Raw genomic sequence first — 6,567 nt, forward strand, 5'->3', positions numbered from 1 at the left:
GCCCTGGGCTGACTAGTTTGGGGGGGGGGGGGGAAGCAGAGTAATGCTATGGCAGGGGGACCCCATACCGGGTGTCTCCCCTGCTATAGCATTATCCCCCCTGGCTGGTTCTGCCTGGTGCTGGTTTTACCAATGTATGGGGGACTACACTTTTTTCCACCCCACTGTATGGGGGGGGGGGGGCGATGTTTAGCTGCAAATGCCTCCCCAGCCACTGACCTCACCGCACGCCACTGCCCCCCTCTCTTCTCCCCGTCTACAAATCTTGCAGCAATGTGTGCCTGACGAAAGATGGGGTGTCACTTGAGTAGGTGTAGGACCACTGCCCTCCTGGCAGTAAAAGCGAGGAAAGCTACTTACTAAATTTCACTTATCTCCTACTCCATACTTTTGCTATTCATCAGGCTCTTGGATATACCCATTCAGTCGCTGTCTCCTTTTCATTGGCTAAGAGGTCAGACACTCCTTAGGTCATCTGTCACAGAGCAATAAAATCATCTCCTTGTTTTACCGCTCGTTATGCACTTCTTTGATTGTTACAGGCCCGTTATACTGGACCCAGACTTTATCTACCTCTCTCTAAACCAACTGTTTCGCTCCCTGACCTATCCTGTAAGATATTCCTGTAAGATATCCTGTAAGAATATATCAGCGTGGCTATTTGTCCCCTCACTGTCGCTGTACTTTGGGCCTGTTGGATACTGGGGATATCTGAAGCAATCAGACACATCTTTACTACATTACATGTGGGATTGCCCGTCATTAAATTGTTTTGGCGTTGTGTTCGAGATTATACATATACTCATTTAGGGGCCCATTTATTAATCGCATTTGCAATGAAATCTGGGCATGATATTAGCATGTGATTATACCTGTTGAATCTATTAACGATCACCTGAAAGGAGACCGTTCCTGCAATATGCTCCTGTGCATGAACAGGCCCTCTGACCGCACATTTGCCACCGGCATTGCTGGGAAGGGTTCCCATTGGCTACAGCAGTCTACCACCATCTTCATATGATGGTAGCTGTGGGGGCCAGTCTCTGGAATGTTTTCATTCCGGAAGTGGGTAAATCCTGCAGAATTACATCCCCAACAGAAACCTATGGGGGTTGCAGCTGCCGCGGGAATGGAGGGAACGCAGCAGGTGTTAGAGATCACTGCTGCGGCCCCTCAGTAATACATTAGGGTGCTACTAAATATGTGCACTTTATCCTCAAAAGCGGGTGTTTTGGGGGGATTAAGCCGCAAATATTCAGTGATAAATGGGTCCCTTAGTGGAATATGTCCCCCTTAGTCCTGAATGGGCATTCTTGTATATACTTAACCCAAAGTTTAAACTGACCATGAGCTGTCTAAAACTTTTATTAATAATCTCAGCCCCTTTAGAATGTAAGCTTTCACGAGCAGGGTCCTCTTCCCTCATGTGATTTTATGTCTCTTACTCAACCTATCTTCTTTTCAATAGTAATCCCTTTGATGGCACCAAATCTTTTTGTTTATCTGCCACCCTGATACTTATTTCAGTGCTGTGTACTGACGCAGCTATGTTTATATACCCTGTACTTGTCCTATATTATATTGAACTGTAAGTCACTGTCTTCATGTTTTGCTTATTTTTATTTCTCTGTAATTGGGCACTGCGGTTCCCATGTGGCTACATATAAATATATGATGATGATAATAATAATAATAATAATAATAATAATAATAATAGCACACAAATGTATTTTGCAATATTGGATACCTCATCTTACATGGACTGGGTTGAAGCTACTTTCCATAAGTAATCCAGTATTTTTTCAATGTTATCTCCTCCCTGCCATCACTAATTCATCATCAAATTCATTTTTGCTTCCATTCCATGCCCCTGGTACGAAACATGAGTATCCAGCCTCCTGGATGCTGCGACCCTTCCTTCATTGTAGGCCACTCGGCCAGGCAGCCTGTTCTGTTGTTACTGTGCTCGTTGCTAGCGTCCTTCATGTGATATCTCTGGCAGCTGGCACTCCATCATTTTTCATTACTTAACGACGATTTACATTTTGTAATGTATGCGCACATTCTAGGGTTAATTATAATCAGAGACCAATTAACCTACCAGTGGGGTTTTTTTGGGTGTGAGAGAAAATCCACACAAACTGTGCACAGATTGGACCCTGCATGGGAAATGCAATCATGGCCCCTGTGCTCTGAGACAGGAATGCTGACCACCATGCCATCATGCTGCCCCCACCCACCCCAATTATCATATATGCTATAATCACATGTATCTGAGTGAGATGGTTACTAATGAACTGACCAGTATAACACTCCAGTATTGTGCAGAGACCACAGGTAGAGTGGGAATGAGAAAACCGATTATGCTGTCATGCTGTCTGGTACAGCTTGCTGGAAAGACCTTGGTTTGAATTTTTCCCAGTGGACTTGAACTCAGTAGCATGTGTGGGGGACTTTATACGTTCCTGATCGATTAGGAGCAAAAATAATTAGCCAGCTTATTAATTACAGCGGCGGTAATGTTATTTTAATGCTCCTGAAATAAACAGCTCAATAACGTTTTTATATTTATTTTATTGTATTGTAGGACACTTGTATTATAAATTTGGAGTATATATACATTTGTCATATTACTTCTTCATAAATAACATTATTTTGTCTTCCCCTTCATAGCCTCTTGTTTTGTTTTTGAATGAAGGGGGTTCTGGTAGACCAGTGTTTCCCAACCACGGTCCTCAAGGCACACTAAAGGGCCCTACACATTGGCCGATCCGCCGCCGAGCTGCCCGACGGCGGATACGGCCGACGGGCGACCCAGCGGTGGGGGGGGGGCAGTGACGGGGGGAGTGAAGTTACTTCACTCCCCCCGTCACACGGCTCCATAGAACTGCAGGCAAATATGGACGAGATCCTCCATATTGGCCTGCATGCACAGCCGACGGGGCACCAGCGATGAACGAGCGCGGGGCCGCGCATCGTTCATCGCTGGTGCCTCCACACTCAAAGATATGAACGGTATCTCGTTCATTAATGAACAAGATCGTTCATATCTTTGAGTGATGTCGGCCAGTATGTAGAGCCTATAACAGTCTTGGTTTTAGTGATATCCAGGCTTGAACACAGGTGACTTAATTAGTACCTCAGTTATTTGATTTAACCATCTGTGCTGAAGCCTGGATATCACTAAAACCTGCACTGTTGGTGTGCCTTGAGGACCGATGTTGGGAATGCCTGTGGTAGACCTTTTATTTACCTCAGCTGTGTTTTTTTTAAGACTTTTTACAAATGTATTAATTTGATAGATTTTTAATAACTGATTAATTTTCATTAGCACCTTGGAGAAATTGCTAAGATATATATAAAATGACCTAATTGCCTTTAAAATAGCACAATATATTGGTGCACCTTTGACAGGGTCATTTTCTTAAAATGCAGTGGTGTGCTCTGCTGGCCAGTAAAGTATATTAGATTGCAAACAAAACAATGTATGTGTGCGATATATACACTCATCAGCCATAACATGAAAAACCACCTGCCTAATATTGTGTAGGTCCCTCTCGTGCTCAGAGGCGGAACTACCGGCAGTGCAAGCAGTGCGTTGCACTGGGGCCCGCCTCTGTCCAGGGGCCCAAGCATGTAATGAGTCAAACTGACTCATTACATGCCGCTGTGCGCTGCAGGCAACCGCTGCCCGCAGCGCACAGCCGCCCGGAGAGGAGAGGAGCAGCGGCACGGACGGGGGAAGGAGGAGGAGGGAGGTGAAGGAGGGAGCCGCAGCAGCGCTTTGTTACTGGTGGAGGCGCTGCTGCTGCTGCCCCTCTGCTTCACTATAGGCTGTCTTCCGAGAACAGCCTATAGGGAAGCAGAGGGGCAGCAGCAGCAGCGCCTCCACCAGTAACAAAGCGCTGCTGCGGCTCCCTTCTTCACCTCCGTCCTCCACCTCCTCTACTGCCCGGGAATCGTCTAACGCGGCTGCACCGAGGAGCCTGAGCCGGCGGAGAGGGTAAGTATAATTCTTCTTTCTTTCTTTTTCTCTTTTTCTTTCTTTCTTTCTTTCTCTTTCTTTCTTTCTTGGGCCTGCCTGCCGCTATGTGTAAAAATGGGGGACTGCCTGCCGCTATGTGTAAAAAGGGGAATCAGCCTGCCGCTATGTGTAAAAAGGGGAATCAGCCTGCCGCAATGTGTAAAAAGGGGGGACTGCCTGACGTAATGTGTAAAAAGGGGGAACCAGCCTGCCGCAATGTGTAAAAAGGGGGGACTGCCTGACGTAATGTGTAAAAAGGGGGAATCAGCCTGCCGCAATGTGTAAAAAGGGGGGACTGCCTGACGTAATGTGTAAAAAGGGGGAATCAGCCTGCCGCAATGTGTAAAAATAGGGGACTGCCTGCCGCTATGTGTAAAAAGGGGTAATCTGCCTGCCGCTATGTGTAAAAAGGGGTAATCTGCCTGCCGCAATGTGTAAAAATGGGGAATCTGCCTGCCGTAATGTGTAAAAATGGGGACGCTGTCTGCCGTAATGTGTAACAAGGGCACGCTGTCTGCCGTAATGTGTAAAAAGGGGACGCTGTCTGCCCGTTATGTGTAAAAAGGGGATGCTGTCTGCCGTAATGTGTAACAAGGGCACGCTGTCTGCCGTTATGTGTAAAAAGTGTACGCTGTCTGCCGCTATGTGTAACAAGGGCACGCGGTCTGCCGTTATGTGTAAAAAGGGCACGCTGTCTGCCGTTATGTGTCAAAAGGGGACGCTGTCTGCCGTTATGTGTCAAAAGGGGACGCTGTCTGCCGCTATGTGTAACAAGGGCACGCGGTCTGCCGTTATGTGTAAAAAGGGCACGCTGTCTGCCGTTATGTGTAAAAAGGGCACGCTGTCTGCCGTTATGTGTAAAAAGGGCACGCTGTCTGCCGTTATGTGTAAAAAGAGGAATCTGTCCGCTGTAAGGTGTAAAAGGGTCTCTACCTGGTGTAGTGGTGCTACTGTGCGGCGTAATTTGAACAATGGAGACTACTGTGTACCGGTTTATGAATTGGTATTATTTTGTGGCCACACCCCTTCCCCACGAAGCCACGCCACTATGTATTTTTGCGCGCGCCTACGGCGCGCACTGCCCCTGTTTTGCATGCAGGGGTGGGGCTCCGATGCCGTTTCTTGCACACAGTGCTAAAATGTCTAGTTACGGCACTGTTGCTAGGTATCCATTTCTCTGGCCCTGGGCAGGTCCCCCTCACCAGATCCTCTCCAGGGGTGAGGGGGTGGACTTGGATGGGATGTGTGTGTGTGTGTGTGTGTGTGGGGGGGGGGGGCCCAAAGCATTTTGTCGCACCTGGGCCCACCGCTCGCTAGTTCCGCCACTGCTTGTGCTGCCATAACAGCTCTGACCCAATGAGGCATGGACTTCACAAGACCTCTGATGGTGTCCTGTGGTATCTGGCACCAAGACGTTAGAGGCATATCCTTTAAGTCCTGTAAGTTGTAAGGTGGGCCCTACGTGGCTTGGACTTGTTTTTCCAGCACTTCCCACAGATGCTTGATCAGATTTTGACCTGGGTAATTTGGAGACCACATCAACGCCTTGATCTCTTTGCCATGTTCCTCAAACCATTCCTGAGCAATCCTTGTAGTGTGGTTGAGGCCACTGCCATCAGGGAATACTGTTGCTATGAAGAGTTGTATCTGGTCTACAACAATGTATTGGTAGGTGATATGTCACAAAGTAACATTCACATGACTGCCAGGACCCAAGGTTTCCAAGCAGAACATTGCCCAGAGCATCACATTGCCTCCACTGGCTTGCCTTCTTCTCATAGTGCGTCCTGGTGCCATCTCTTCCCCAGGAAAATGATGACCTGCTCCTAGCTGTCCACATGATATTAAAAAAACATGGCTCATCCAACTAGGCCACCTTCTTCCATTGCTCCATGTTCCAGGTCTGACACTCACATGCCTATTGGTACTTTCAGCAGTGGACAGTGCTCAGCATGGGCACTCTGACCAGTCTGTGGCTATGCGATGCCCTGGGTGTTCTGACACCTTTCTATCATAGCCAGCAATAACTATTTAGCAATGTGTGCTACTGATCTCTTCTGTGGTATAGGACCAGACGGTCTGGCCTTCCTTCCCCACACACACCAATGAGTCATCGCAATTTGGGCGGTATGTACTAAAGTGAAAATGCGGACAAAACCCTGGAAGCTCCTGTTTTCGTACTTTGGGAGCATTTTTCATATGCGTCTTTGTTGCAGTGGCTGGCATTACCCTATAGAAGCTGATGGGCTTTATTCTGCATTCCCTCTGAGAGGGGTCTAATCAGATTCCTCCAAGCACCCCCAGGGCTGCCGTGGCTATCTGCGCTTGCGCAGCGGTACCTTTGGGGACGAATCCCGGAAGTTCCATCATCACAAAGGACAACTCTTATCGGGAGAGCTGTCCTTTGCGTCAGTGGTGTCAGAAGGGGGGTGCGGGCAGTGCGGACCACACCCAAGTGTTAACTTAGGAGGGGGTGACTCCAAAATGCCAGCTTCTCCACACTTATAGGAGCCGGGAGAATTTTGGTGGCACCCCCTCCGAGG

Source organism: Pseudophryne corroboree, chromosome 10 (assembly GCF_028390025.1).
Source record: "Pseudophryne corroboree isolate aPseCor3 chromosome 10, aPseCor3.hap2, whole genome shotgun sequence".
Classification (NCBI taxonomy): domain Eukaryota; kingdom Metazoa; phylum Chordata; class Amphibia; order Anura; family Myobatrachidae; genus Pseudophryne; species Pseudophryne corroboree.